Source organism: Rhinolophus sinicus, linkage group LG06 (genome assembly GCF_036562045.2).
Source record: "Rhinolophus sinicus isolate RSC01 linkage group LG06, ASM3656204v1, whole genome shotgun sequence".
NCBI lineage: Eukaryota > Metazoa > Chordata > Mammalia > Chiroptera > Rhinolophidae > Rhinolophus > Rhinolophus sinicus.
The window spans coordinates 71,543,242-71,559,452 of NC_133756.1; positions in this window are offsets into that span (position 1 = coordinate 71,543,242).

Below are 16,211 nucleotides of genomic sequence, written 5' to 3' on the forward strand. Positions count from 1 at the left end.
TACTTGATAATTGATCAACACATAAACACAAATGCATCATATTTCCATTTGTAGTCATTTAATTTTGCCCTATCGGTTTGTACCTGCTACAAGTAGTGGAACCGTGTTACCATAATTCTTCGGCTGGTTTTTAAACAGCAGCTTTCCAGCCATGTTGGTTTGGAAAGGTGGAGAAGTGGCACTGTTGGGACTCTGCCATATCTGTGTTCTGCAGGTCACTGAACAGGAAAGTGTAGCACATTTTTTTTTTTTAAATTGGGGAATATTGGGAACAGTGTGTTTCTCCAGGGCCCATCAGCTCCAAGTCATTGTCCTTCGATCTAGTTGTGGAGGATGCAGCTCAGCTCCAAGTCCAGTCGCCGTTTGCAATCTTAGTTGCAGGGGGCACAGCCCACCACCCCATGTGGGAATTGAATCAGCAACTTTGTTGTTGAGAGCTCACACTCTAACCAACTGAGCCATCCTGCCACCCAAGGTGTAGCACATTTTGCCAAATATTACCACTTGTCTAAATGGAACAAATGTGACATAATATAGGAAATCCACAGGTAATGTGATACTATCCTTAATTTCTCTTTCTTGTGATTATACTTTTTTTGTTTTTTTTTTTTTAAAGACAAGTATATCTTTTACCCCAAAACTCTGAGTTTAAATTTGGAATTTCTTTTCTTTTCCTCTGTCTCTCATTCTCTCTCTGTCTGGGGTGGGGGAGGATATAAAACATAAAGCAACTTATTAAAAGAAAATAGGCTTAATTCTTTCTACTCAAATATCTGCATCTCTAGGCACCTGAGTTTTGAGTCTGAAGATCTCTCTTTAGCTCAGCCTTGGGGCACTCGGCATGTTTATGCTGATGGTCCATGTTGAGCATGGTATTAAGGCGTGGAAGGCGAAAGCTGGAAGAGAGACCATCTAGTCAGAACCAGCCTTTTCCCTTAATTTTATTTTCCCCTGATCATCAGAGTAAAACACATACTTATTATACATTTTGTTTCTTTAAAAATTTTCCATTTTGGTATAATATGCATAACATAAATTTTATGTTATGTATATTTTAACCATTTTTAAGCGTATATTTCAGTGGCATTAAGTACAATCACATTGTTGTGCAACCATCATCACCATCCATCTCCAGAACTTTTTCTTCTTCCCAAACTGAAACTCTTAACCCATTAAACACTAACTTCCCATCTCCTCCTCCCTGCAGCCTTTGGCACCCACCATTCTATTTTCTGTATCTATGATTTTCACTATTCTAGGAACCTCATAGTAGTGGAGTCAAACAATATTTGTCCTTTTGTGACTGGCTTATTTAAGTTAGCATGATGTCCTCAAGGTTCATCCATGTTGTAACATGTGTCAGAATGTCCTTCCTTATAAAGGCTGCATCATATTCCATTGTATGTGTACATCACATCTTACATTTCCATTCATCTGCTGATGGATATTGGAGTTGTTTTTCACCAAAGATAATATTGGAAAATACAGAGACACATAAAGAAAAGGAAAAAAATAGAGTTCTGCTATAATTCCATTGCCAAGAGGCAATCACTGTGAATATTTTGGCACATTTCCTTTCAGTGGTGAACACTGACATTTACGGTTAACTCTTCCCAATTGTAAGGGATGATATTTTCATGTGTGTGTCTTTGTCTGAATTTCTGATAATGTTTCTTAGAAAGGGAATCACTGCGCCAATTGGTGTGAACGTTTTTAAAACACTTGATGGATAATGCCAAAATGCCTTTCAGAAATAACTCTAATTTTAACACCAGAAAACCGAGTAGCAGAGAATCTTCTTTGTGTCTTTGTGGCTCTCTTTATAGTGAAAAAATAATCTGATAAAAAACGAGTTTACACATCCAACTGAGTAATTTCACATGTGCGTACTATTTGTACCACACTAATAAAGTATCTGGATACTTGATTGATTTCTCTCCCCCTCAAGGATCTATCAGAGATTTGGTACCTGAACATTTCTCTTAATGCAGGGATAGACTTATTGCTTCTATGTGTGGGTCTGGTTGGGACCTGGGATCAGGAACTGGAAAGGATTCAGGGATTTGAAATGATTTACACGAAGTGATGACAGACAGAGGGAGGATGTGAGATCCGGGACATCATTCGAGCTATGGCTAGACTCACTTTCTGCTGCCCACAGATTGAGGCTGAGATGGAGTAACTCCCACTTGAGTGAGTGGTATGAGGACCATGCTGTGTGAGGGGAAGGCTTGGCACTCAACCCTTCCCTCTAGAACTCTTCACGCGATGTTATAAACAAGACCAACAACCGTACTGGTCCTGATGAATCTTTGTCAACAATGGGCAACCACTTTGAGATTCTAGTCTGCCCAAACTAGGCAGTTTCTTTCCAGAGGCCATGTGGTTTTGTTGCCAGAGAACCTCATGTAGCTTTGGCAGTCCAGTCCTGCCATCCATTAACTTGGTGACGTTGGGATGTTGCTCATGTCTTTGAGCTTTGGTTTCCCCCTTGGTTTCCTCAGTGAGAATCAACTCAGATGGCTCTTTTAAAGGGACTTGGAAACCAGAAAAGATCCAAATAAATATTTTGTGTTATTATGAGTCCAGGGGCAATTATTTAGTGCTGCAAAGATGGTGGTGTTTATCAACTTTGAAAACAACTCACTCTCTCAGATTTTATTATTGCTGTAATAGTATCCCTTTAAAAAACACAGCATTTCTTAATTACTGCTTGATGCTTTTCATTTACTATATTTTACCTTTGCACAGTTCTGTTACGCTTATTATCTCATTTAATCCTTATAGCAACATGATGTAGGTGCTGCCACTTCTAATACCGAAGCACATGCTGTCCCAAGAGGTTTAGTGATTTATCCCAAATCACACAGGAGCAGAGCTGGGGCTGAATGCTGGACTCCTGCATTCAAGGCCATTGTATCTCTACCAAATCCCCACAATCTGAACATCCTTGGATAGAAAGATTCCATGGGCATTTCCTGCTTTGCCTTGTGTGAACTTGGGCAAGTTACTATAAAGTGAGAACCGGGCAGGCTAGAGTTCAAGGGATATGGAGGGTCTTTCCAGATCTAGATTCTGACGTTCAGGCAGTGTTTACTCTGCAGGCTCTGCTCTTGCCACGACTTTACATGGCCCTGCCTCCCCACTGTATGGGGAGTAATGTGAGGACAAGAACTGAGGCCTGAACACCTTCTGCTACAGCCCCCACCCCTCCCAGTGAAAGCTACTTCTTACCGTAGTGCCCAAAATAATATGCTTCTTCTCTGTTGTTAATTTTGAAGGCAAGATGCTTATTATTTATTAGTCATTCCGCGACAGTCTATTTAGAGCAGTTATTGCCTATTTTGCAAACACACTTTAGCGATATGTACATATTGTGGTGTTTGACCCTGTAAATAAGAGTTTATTATTATCCTCAAATGCTCATACTGCCGTATAAAAAAGTGACATTAATATCTTACATTTTCCCTCCCTGTGGTTAATGCTAACTAGCAATCTGTGTTAACCATTTTCAGACTGTTTTCATGGGGAGGAAGAAAGAGGACTTCTTATGCTCTTTTTGAGTGGAAAATGGCAGATAGTTGGAGGAAAGGCAAACGGTTAAGGTTTCAGTGCTTTTCCCATTTTCAGATGTGTGGAACTCCTGTGGAGGCCCGCGCTGGGCACAGGAGTGGCAGGTAACCAAACTTTGGTGTGCTGGACCTGATTTTATGCAAACCTGCAATGTTGCCCACACTTGGTTTCAGCATGAGATGTCCAGACAGCCTTCTGTGGACTGTGGCCATGGAAAACCATCTGCTGAGACGAGCAAATCCAGAGTCTACTAAATACCAGCAATTGTTCTGCTGAGAACAGTTCTGTGCTCTGTGGGGATGGGTGATGCGAGTCAAGGAAATTATAGGCTGCCCAGACACCAGGCCTTCTGAAAAGATTATGGGGTGACTTACCGATCTTTAGGTGGGTCAGGGGTTTTGGGGAAAGGTTAGATTTAAAGCATGTAGTTAGAGTTAAAAAGAAGAGACTGGGCCTGGAATCTCAGACAGACAGAGATGAAGTGGGAGAAGCTCCAGACAAAAAGAGATATGGGCTCTGGTCCTGGTTCTGACACAGCCGGTGGGGGGACCCTCTCAGGGCCCCTGCATACCCACGTGTGAACCCGTCCATCTCACTTAAACTTCGTCAGCTGGTCAGGGACGTGTGATTTGATGTCTAGGCCCAGACGCCTTCTAATACTTGAAATCATTTCATTTCGCTCGTTCATCATCAGAGTTTCTCTACTCCTTTGGCAGCTTTCCAGGTGCTTCAGATATTCTACTTTTAATAAATTTCATATTCAGTGAAAGAGGTATAACTAGGGACAATCATAAAAAGAATGACTGCAAGAGAAGGCGTTTGGGAGGTGTCGTGGGAAGAGTGACCTCTGCCCCTTGTTATAGGCTTGAATTGTATCCTGGAAAATTCATGTATTGAAGTCCTAACCCCCAGCACCTCAGGAAGTGACCTTATTTGGTACTGGGTCCGTGCGATGGAATTAGTTAAGGTGAGGTCACACTGGAGTCAGTGGGCCCCTAATCCAGTATGACCGGTGTCCTTATAACAAGAGAAATTTGGACACAGACACACACAGGGAGAATGTCGCAATGAACGTGAAGATGGAGGCAGAGATCAGGGTGATATTATTACATGCCAAAGATATTTCTATAGCAAACCACTGGAAGCTAGGAGAGAGGCCTGGAACAATCTCCCTCACAGTCCTCAGAAGGAAACAATCCTGCTGACACCTCAGTTTTGGACTTCTGGTCTCCAGAGCTGTGAAACAATACAATTCTGTTGTTTAGGCCCCCAGTTTGTGGCCGCCCCGGCAGAGTCGTACGCTCCCCCTACTCAGTGCTCCTCAGACGAGCGCCTCACTGGGTGTCTGCTCTATGGTCTTTGTCAGCTTTTTCTCTCACCCACATATTTAATGCTCTCTAAAATATTTTTTTAGTACTGAAAAGAGTGTGGTAACCAGGCAAAAAAATTAAGGAAGAGGTAAGCATAGCATTTAATTTTAAGACTTGTAGTTTTAGTTAATGTTTTTTGACACAAAATGAAAACAACAACAACACTTTCTAAAGCAATTTATTTGACAATTTTTCTTGGGGATTTTATTGGCATTCTACTGTTTAGGCTACTCACGTGGGTGATGGATCCCTCAATCCAGTCCCAGGATTTATATTGCCTGGGAGATTTGTGTCAAACTTCCTAACAGAGAATGTACTCCTTTTCTATGGCCTAAATATTGCCCACACTTCCTAGTCAGAAGGGCTGCCAGAACACCAGGGTCATTTATTCCATTGAGCTGTTGCTAAAAGGTCCCATTTCTCACTGTGGGTCCCTCTGAGGTCCACTCTCCTAATATATCTTTGGCCTGAGCTGACCCCTCAGAAGCCATGTCACAGAGAGTGGAGCTGCCTCCTCTGCAGTCAGGTCCTCACAGGGGTGAACTGGCACGTGACCATCACCCCTTGAAGGACTGTCCTTGGCTTATAGAGCCCGGAACTTAATTTTGTTCACTCACCCAGGCTGCTCTGTGACAGAGAAACTCTTAAAGGAACCATAAGTAAGCCTACATGTCAAGAGGTGTGTATCTTTCTGGGAATAAGTGTACCATGCTCTTTGCCCAAAGCTGCTTGGTGGGCATGAGGTCAGAACAAAGGAAGCTGGTACCCGTGAGAAAGCCTCATGACCACTGCTGCCCCACAAAGCCACTGACTTCTCCTACTCCATGCAGACCACGCTGTATCTGTTACCAAAATTCTTCAGACAGGTTCAGATACAACTGATTAGATTAAAGCTTTCCTTTCAGTTAATTCTAAAGTTAGCTATATGAAATTGCTGTTTTTATGTGTCAAAAACAGCCCCATATTGACAAGTTCATATAATTCAATCTAATAGCTTTTTTAACTTTTTGTTTTCATTTAATAACAGATGAACAAAACATTTGGAAAGTCTAGGTTCCATGTAGCCATCACCCAGCCTCCGCTAGCAGCGGCATCTTACATATAATATGGTTCACTGTCAAAACCAGGAAATTGATATTAGCACCATACAATTGACTAGTTTACAGGCCATACTTGGCTGTACCACCTTTTCATTTATTATTGTTTCACTGAATGAAAGATCAATTTCTGAGAATGATTTCCTGTGCTCCGGTTGGCGACTTTCCCTGTATTTTAGCTTTCTCCTTTAATCCAGCCTCCATGCTGCAGATGAGATTGTCTTCCCGGAATTCCCTGCCTCCCTGTCATTCCATTTTCTCCAAACAATTCCATTCTTTTCCACCAGGGTCTAAACTGGTGTGAACTCCTGGACCCTGTCTAGTGGGCCAGCTCCTCTGCTTTCCCTCTCCATCATGGCCAGCCATGTGCACTAGGATCTGTGATCCCCTCCTCCATCTGCCATTCTTGTCACTTAACATTTCTCATTTGCCACACCAGTGTCTCTCCCAATATTTAATTTGGAGCACATTTATTCAATCTTTATGGACTTCTGTGTCCTCATTGTTAAAAGGAGAGGGCGGGATCAATATAGGCTATTGGGTCTAGAGCAGGGATGGCAAACTTTTTCTGTAAAGGGCCAGGTAGTAAATATTTTAGACTGGGGACCATATGTTTTCTGTCACAACCACTCCACTCTGCCCTTGTAGCACAAAAGTAGCCATACAATATGTAAATAAATAGATGTGGCTATGTTCCAGTAAAACTTTATTTATGGATACTGAAATTTGAATTTCACATCAGTTGACATGTCACAAAATATTCTTCTTTTTCAAAAATCTGTTAAAAATGTAAAAACCATTCTTGAATCACAGGTGGTACAAAGTAAAGGTGGTGGGCCGGATCTAGTTCATGGTTTGTATTTTGCCAACCCCTGGTCTATGCAGAGGACACTCAATATGATGAGTGTTAGTTCCTTTTTCTTTTCCTTGAGAATCTTTTTAAAGCTAGAATTCAGTAACCCAGAGCACAAAGTTCTTTTCTGTCATGAAGACTTTTAGGCTGGCTTCAGCATACTCCTGGCCCTAATTGAAAATGTACATATGTGTGTGGAGAGCTTTTATGTTTACCTGTGGGTTCCATGCTTCTCCATGACAACAGGGAGAAATTACCTCTCACCATGTCCACCTACAAGAAGTTCTGAGTTTTAGATTATATATGAAATGCCTCAATTTAGCAATTCCTTAACCTTTTAGAACTTTATAGCACTTTATGGGGGTGTTGTTTTTTCAATCGGAACTTTTAATAAAATTTAAAAAAATCAATATGCTTCATATTTTCTGTAAAAGAGACATTTCAGTGGTGGGAGAGACTAGAACGCAGGCCCTGAGACTCCAGGCCCGGTGCTCTGTCTGCTGCACAGCCTCCTTCCAACACTGCTTCCAAATCTCGTGTTTGACTCATTCTGCTCCTTCATCACGTAGTTTTTGAAGCTGCAGTCTACAGGTTTTTTGTGTTCCGTGAGAGATCCTAAGTGACTTTATACAATGCAATTTGTCAATTGGCATTCAATAAATACTTGTTCATTTATTCAGACATTTAGGAACTGTCGTTTAGTCATTTCCTTTCAGTCAGTCAGCTGTAAATATTTGCTGAGTGCTTTCATGAGCCCAAGGACGATATAATAAATGCTATGGAGGTTACACAGAGATGGCTGTGTCTCTCAGGAGTTTTTCAATTTGGGAAGACTTTTAAGAGCAGGAACCTCTGGCGTTAAACTGACTCGGATGTAGATCTCAATGCGGTTCTAGTGAGGTGTCAGGTTATTTAACCTCTACAGGTCGTGTCTCCTCATCTGTAAAGTGGAGAAGTGAGTAGCTATCTCAGCATGATATAAGTGTGCAAGTATGTAGTTTCTAGACAGTGATTTAAAAATAGTAGGTATTAACAATGATGAACAATTAATCAACGTATCAGGCATGACGAGTGAGGTTACACTGTGGTGAAAAGCCTCCAGATCTCAGTGGCTTACCACTCTGTTTCCACATGTTTATGCTCTACGTCCATTGTGGGTGAGCCGTGGCTCTGTTCCAGGTCATTTCCTTGGGACTCAGGCTGACCGAGAAGCTTCTAACTGGAACACCAGGACAGAGGAAAAAGAGAGCTTGGCAAAGCCCGAACTGGCTGTTAGAGCTGGAAGTGACATGCGTTACCTCTTTCCTTCTGTTGGCCAAATCAAGTAAAATAGCCACGCCTGCCATGATTGGGAAGAGAAAATATAATTCTCCCTTAGGTAGAGGAAGCAAATATTTTTGAGCACTTTTACAGTTCACCACAATGTTATATGCAAAATAACCTGTAGGAAGTACAAGAAAATGTGGTAATGAAAAGACATGGAAATGCTGAATAAACATTAACACTGAGTGTGTTTCCAGGCTCAATTGCTTCTAGAATAAACGATTCTTTAAGAATTTTCTGAGAAAGTCTCGTCATTGTCACTCTCCTGTCAGGTTTATATAAAACCAAAGAGTACTGTCCATATATTCCCAACAATTATCAAAAAGACAGTTCTGTGAAAGCCAAGCTTTGGGTTATCATCTTGAAGGCTTTCAAGGGCAAACACTGATCGAAGCAAATAGTTCCTTTTTTGTCAGCCAGTCTAGGTTTTAAAATGAATTTGGAGAAATTAATGGGATTTGGAGACTCATTAACTTAAACACACACACACACACACACACACACACACACACACACACACACGCACACCACAAATTTTCAGTCCTTTGGATCTTTTATCAGTCAGGCTCTGCTAGTTACAAACAACAGAATCCATTCTGGTGGTGGGGGTGTGTGGAAATCTAGTAACAGCAATTAGGTATTTCAGAAACTTTCCAGGAGAATTTTGCACTTAGAAACAATGGCTGAATTACAATGATTACATTGCCTGACTGTTCCAGTAGAGAAGTGACTGCTGCCAAAATTGGGCATGAGGCACTGTTGCTAGAACCTCTGCCAAGTTGCCCCTGAAAGCTAGATGCCTGCCTTCCCTGTGCTCTGACACCTTGCCACAATGGATTCTGGGTGACTTCCTCCTTTTTTTAAAAAAATTTTTAATTTTTTTAAAACAATCTTTTCTAAATCAAAACCTCACGCATTTATCACCTGAATCAAGTGATCAAATTTTGCATCCCTAATCGTCAGAAAACCTGATATAGCATGTCTCCTATGTGATGCGGTGTAACACACAACGTCACCTACGAAATGTTCTTTCATCAAGATACATATGATATCTGATTATGTTTGTTTTTGTGACGATAGCATCTATTGGTAATTGTTGCCTAGATCCATTAATTCGTTGGGGTTTATTCTAATTGGTGATATTCTAGTTTTACTATTTCTTTAAACAATTTTAGTTGAAATAATTTTTTTTTTTTTTTTAAATCGGCAACCTTGTGCCTGAGAGCCCACTGGCCCATGTGGGAATCGAACCGGCAGCCTTCAGAGTTAGGAGCATGGAGCTCTAACAGCCTGAGCCACCGAGCCGGCCTAGTTGAAATACTTTAATAATAAAGATACTCTTTCCCTTATCTACTTTTGGGTTACCCAGCTGTTCAGGTCGTAAAGGAAAGGCAGGATAAATATTTAATTTTTGATTTCTTTTTCCCTTTATTGATTAGTTTTCAAGATCATGAATTGGTTCTTTATCACCCCATCATTCTCTAAAGATGACCAATCAGTTTAAAAAAATATATATTATCATGACTTCTGGAATAAAAACATATTTGATGAGCTTCACTCAAATTGCACTTACCATTTTTGAAGCTCAAATTGTTGTCTTTTGCTAGTGGAAGCCTCTTCAGTTTAGCTTCTGAGTCCTTTTAACATGACCTTTGTGGTCTTTCGCAGTTTCCTCACTATCTGGTATGACAAAAAGTTGCAGACTCATTTTGTGCCTCAAACTAAAACCAGTCATTTCTTCAAGAAGCCCTGGTTTCTTTTACCGAGAAATAGCATTTCAAGACCATGATCTGGTCACAAATAATGCTTGTTGCTACTGGGTTGGCCATTGTTTCAGTGGATAGAGCTAGATCTATATATATAATATTGCACATAAGTAATACTATATATTTTTTAAGATAAAATAAAGGTAAGATAAAGTACTTCATGTGTTTATAACTGGTACTTCCAATTCACATGTATGACTAGTTTTTAAAATATTTGTATTTATCTTTTGCTATGTTAAATCTATATATCCTTACTTTCACACTGAAAACCCTGATCCTGAAATAGTTAGAATATCTATAATCACTCATTTATTTTATCTCATATTGAACACACAGTAGTCTTAAACTTAAACTGCTACCACCACAAATGGAATTACTGCGACTAAACATCTTTTTCATATGTTCTCTTTCGATTTTTAAATAGTTCTAATATATCTAAGTTACCTGAGCGTATGGTCATCGCATACTGTACTCTCTCCACTGTAAACCTCATTTAGTCTCAGTTGTACAGAAAACTATATGTTTAAGGCTCATCACCAGTTCTTATGTCAGTCTCTCTGGCCGTTTTGGTTGTCTGAAGCTTGCTCTCTAGTACATTCTTCAGAAAAGGTTATGGATGGCAATAATATTCCCTGATTTCTTGCATGTTAGCAGTTTGTGCCCTTTTTCCTTTAAAGTCAGGTTTTCAGGATCTAAAACCCTTGGATAACATTTTCTCTCCCTGAGAATGTTTATGCATTATTATTTTTTTGGCATAAAGTCTTGCAGTCAAAACGTTTGATGAATATTTAATTTTCTTATCTTAAATATCACTATCTGTTTTTGCGTAGCTGCTCAAAAGTTCTTTTAATCTCCAGTAATTTTTTTCCAGTTTCAGCTTCTGTTCAGATTGTCCCATTGAGCTCTCCTTTACACATCTGTTGGCTATTTGGGAGTTCTCCTGTTCTCAGGTCCAGCACACACCTTGCTACTTCTCTGCTTTCCCCTGCATAGACGCTGAGAACATGGAGATGTGTGACAGTTGGTGATCTTGTATTTTGGGGTCTGTGGGGGAAATATTGTCATCTAGTTTTGATATAAATGTTGTACATAGCAATTTGGTTTTGTTATCTAGTTATTTCATTTGTTTATATGTGGCGATTCAGAGAAATTAAAAATTATGCCCCTATCTCCATCCTCCCAGAATTCCCTCTATAATTCCTCTTAGAAACTTCCTAACACAACTGAAAAAAAAAAAATCTCATGCAGGTGTACCTGACTCATGCAGGTGAGTTTAAGTCTCATGTCTTTGGCCCAGTTGCAGAGAAGGCTAAGAAAGTAGTTTCTGTATTCTACCTTGGAAACGTGGGACTCATAAGACTGGAAATGCCCTAACATAGGAAGGATATTGACAATGCATGAACTATTTCCATCATGGGTCTACATACCAAAGTGTGGCTTTTACGCAGATAAGCCAGGCTGATGCCTTTGCAATGTCATTTGAAGGGCCTCAAAGGTCCCAACTGCCTGAAATATTTGTACTAATGATATGCCAGAAATCAGGGACATCAGGGTTACTTCTAGGATAAAGATATTGTCTGTAGAAGGCTCCAAATTTTATTTTAATAATGAAATTATGATACTTAGGAGATTTAGGTCAGTTTGTCTGATCAGAGGACTGGGAAACGGGTTGGTTCATCTCACAAACCTGTCATTTGGGCAACTTTTTTGGGATTGACTTAATTACCATCACTGGCTGTGTGTACCTAGAGCTTTTGACTCCAAAGTCAACAGAAGATGCCAAATGTAATGTTGTGCCATTTTGGATATTTCTATGAACTGAGGACAGCCAGAGTCTGCTACCTCTCTTCAGGCCTTTGGTATCACACTGCTGAGCATCTGTTTCTGTGATAGTACTGCATACAGCTCAATTGATTTTGACCCTTTCCTACTGACCTGCCATGGAGGTCCTAGCATGCTATGGAGTGAACTCTTATAGCTTACAAATCAAGACATTCAGAAAAAAAATTTAATCTTTACACATCTACCCATTAATTAAAGAACACAGGTTTCTTTAATTCTTTCATCACAATGGCCCACGTTGCATAGGGCTTAAATAATCATGCAGCAGATGAAATCAACACATTTGTGATACACATCTGCCTAGTCTTTTCAGTAAATGAACGCCTTCTTTCTGTACCAGCCTAGGGTTCCTGGTAGAATATGTTATTTATAGCACTACATACAAGTGCCTGGCAATACAGTGTGGGCACTGAAACATGACAAATGGAAGTTGACTCCTAGGGGAAGGAAGCTTCCTTTAACATTGCCTTGTTTCCTGTTTTTGCTGCTATATTTGCTAAGAGTGTCTGAAGCATGTCATTTAATGAGTGTCTAGTCTGAACACTTTTTACCCAGAAAAGCCAGGACTACTGCTGACTGTTTTCTAAGGAGATGTTGGTAACAGCAGGAGGGAGCCTGCTGAGTAGAGCCCACCAGAGATTCTGAGGGCAAAGGGAGTTGAGCAGCTGCAGGAGAAATCCTACCAGGTATTGAGCACTTACTCGGAGTCAGGCTCGTCCCACACACGTTTATCATTTAGACCTCCCCAGGACGTCATGAAGTGGTACTATTAGCTTCACTTTACAGAGAATTTTAAAGTTCAAAGAGATTAAACTGTTCAAGCTCATGGGCATGTGATCTGTGTAGTTGCACTGGTCCCGAGCTGAGAAGGGGCCTGTGTTTGGTTCAATGCTCTATTGTTACCATCTTGAAATTCAGACGAGATTGGGCGCATTCAGGGCGGTATGGCCGTAGATGGTCTTGAAATTCTTAATCACTTTTTTTTTAAACTGGAGGCTCTACATTTTCATTTTGACGTGGATCCCAGAAACTATGCAGCCAATCTTGTTTAAAAGCACTAACGCTTGCACTTTTCAAACGCCCATGTCTCCTGTGGGAGTCATGACTGCCCTCAACTTCCAAGGCCTCAAGAGGCAGGCGGGGTGACGAGGGGCGTTTCTGGGATCAGGAAGAAGAATGGCTATAAATGGCAGAAGGAGTGGAAGGAGCTCTCCCATAGGTTCTGGCTTTACCTCTCTCCTGTCTGACCCCTCGTCCTCTCCTCCCATTCTTCCCTTCCTTTTCAGTTCTGCTAACCTTCACCATACTCACAATGGGGTGCTGGAATTAGAACCCTGGTCTCCTGAATCCCAACTGCATGCTCTCCTTGCTAACCCTAACTGTGGACAGGTGTGCTTCTTAGTTGCAAATGTTTTAGCAATTCTTTCATTAGCCCAGATTCACACCACCCATGTCAACATTTTGTGTTCTGGCTGGACTTGTTTGCAGTTGGGAGGATGATTCTCCAGCTTCAATCTCTAGTTGACAACAGCCTTCTGAATTCCAGATGTTTATTTCCAGATACCAACTGGACAAAGGCAACTGGTATTTCTGCAGGAACTTCAAGCAAATCATCTGCTCTTTCACAGTTTGCCTTTCTTCCCATAGTTGTGATCTCAATTAAGGAAGTCACTTCTCGGCCCCATGCCCTAGCTCAGGGGTGTCCAAACTTTTTTCAACGTTTTTTACCAAGGGCCATATGCGGTAAAATACACAAACAGCCGTACCACTCACTCGAGGTGAAGTATGTATTGCCTCACCTGGTTTATTTAAGTAAACTAAATATATTTTTGGAATTTGCTGTGGATCAATAAAAAATGGAATGCGGGCTGCAGTTGGCCCGCGGGCCGCAGTTTGGACACCCCTGCTAGCTGAATGGCCTTAAGTTGTCTCCACCTCTTCACTTTCTCTTATTCTTAACATCACTAAATTCTATGGAGTCTTTTTTGTTTGTTTGTTTGTTTTTCCCTTCAGACAAGTCCCTTAGCCTTTATTACCACTGTAGTGTGTTCCTTGATTATCTCTGCCAGATTTTACAGCCATGGTAAGTTCTCTGTCTCTCTGTCTCTGTCTCTCTCTCTCTGTCTCTCTGTAACACTTTATTTTGTAATTACATTTATATGTTTACATTTATATATTTGGTATGTTGAGAAGTGGAACCTTTTTTCATTTTTATTTTTTATTTCATTAATTTACTTTTAAAATTGAGGTATAATTGGCATATGCTATTACATTAGTTTCAAGAGGACACCATGACAATTCGATGTTTGTATTCCTTGCAGAATGATCCCCACAGTAAGTCTAGTTGACATCTGTCACCTTACATAGGGTACCTGGTGTCTTTGCCCAGTCATCTTCCCCTTCTAGGCCATCCTCCACTATGTGGCAGAGTTACCTGTTGATAAAACAATCCTGATCGTTCACTCTCTTGCTTGAAACCTCCATGGGCTCTTTGTTGGCTACAAGATAAAGTCCAAACACCTTTCACTGTCTGGCCCCACTCTGCCTTCTCAATTTTCGTTTCTCTCCTGCACTCCATGCATCAGCTACCCCAGATTACCTATTCCCCAATAAAAGTACTTTTTATGCCTCTCTCATTGCATATGCTATTTCTGCCTGGAATTCTTCATCTTGTCTTTTCTCATATTCTTAGTGATGTATGTGTTTTCCAAGACGCGGCTCAAATGTCTCCGGTGCTAGGAAGTATTCCCAGATCCTCACTTATCCCTTCTTCTGTCTTCTTCTCACACCTTGTCACACTATAGTGTAAGCATTTGGCCTTGCCTCTAACTGTTGGTGGTAGGAGGGTAGGAACAATGTGTATTCATCTTTGTAATTCCAGTGATTAGCACAATGCCAGGCACATAGGAGATGTGTGTGTGTGTGTGTGTGTGTGTGTGTGTGTAAAATCTTCAGTAATTGCATTGTTTTTAAAACTTATTTTGTTTTTGAATTTTTAAACAGATAATTGATATGTTCTTTTAGAATTGGAAAAAATGCCATCAATAAAAGTGGTTTTAAAACTATTTTTCAATGGTGTATAATTAATACACAATAAAATGCACAGGTCTTCAGTATTTAGGTTAATACATTTGACAATTTGTACACACCTGTGTAACCACCACCCCAGGCAAGATAGAGCATTTCCGCTGCCTCAGAAAGTCCCTTCACTTTCCCTGACCCCAAGAATGACCCACTTTTTTTTGTTTTAATGTTTTTTTAAACTTTTATTTATCTTAAGTGTGTTTTTCCAGGACCGATCAGCTCCAAGTCAAGTAGTTGTTTCAATCTGATTGTGGAGGGCGCAATTCACAATGGCCCATGTGGAGATTCAAACCAGCAAACTTGCTGTTAAGAGCACCGTGCTCTAACCAACTGAGCTAACTGGCTGCCCCCCAAGAACGACCCACTTTTTTACTTCTATCGTTGCTAATTAGTTTTGCCTGTTCTAGAATTTCATAGAGATGGAATTATACAGTATGCACTTTTCTGTATCTGTCTTTCCCCCTCATACTTAATGTTTCTGAGATTGCTCCGCTTTGCAATAGTTCACTCCTTTCTATTGCCGAGAAACATTCTGTTATAGGAATGTACTACAATCCATTTATCCATTCTCCCAGCATGCGTGAGTAATCTTGAAAATCTGAGAAGGCTTAAGCCATCCTGTGAACTTGGACAGTGGCATCAGTGAGTGAGAGTAGAACAGCCCCCATTTGCCTCTTATCATGGACCATCAAGGTCAGGTGTTACATCTGGTAAATGGCTTATCTGTTCCTGTTATTACTTTTGTTCTCCCTGTTGCCATTAGACTGATGGTTGACACACCTTCTGTTCACACTGTATTTGCTTACGGAATATCTCCTGCTGATTTGGGTGGGGCTTCTTGGTTGCAGTGGAACACAGATAACCAAACAGCTTAGCATCATGCTCTGTGGAGTGCTGAGAGAGGCTTTTTTTATGAGGGTCTGTGATATTGATTTTGGCTCCCCTGAGGTTTTCTTCCTTCATATTTCTAGCTTCTTAGCCATGTTCCAGATGGTTGATATCACTCCTGGATTGTGCCCTCTGGCTCAGTTTGGGTCTCTGAGATCCAAATTCCTCTCTCCTCTGACCACAGGTGCCCTGGGCCCACTGCTAGCTTGCATCTCCATTGACTGGCCCAGCCTGCATGCCCTCCAGGCACGCTTCTGACCATCTTACTCAACACTGACTTTGAGAGAATCCTTACTCAGGATTCTCAATACTGACTCAGTCTCCTCCTTTGATATTGAAACTTGTCTGTGTGTCCCTGAGCCCAACTTTGTGTCCCAGACCTTGACCTCAGCTTTGCCCGCGTCACTCATTATAT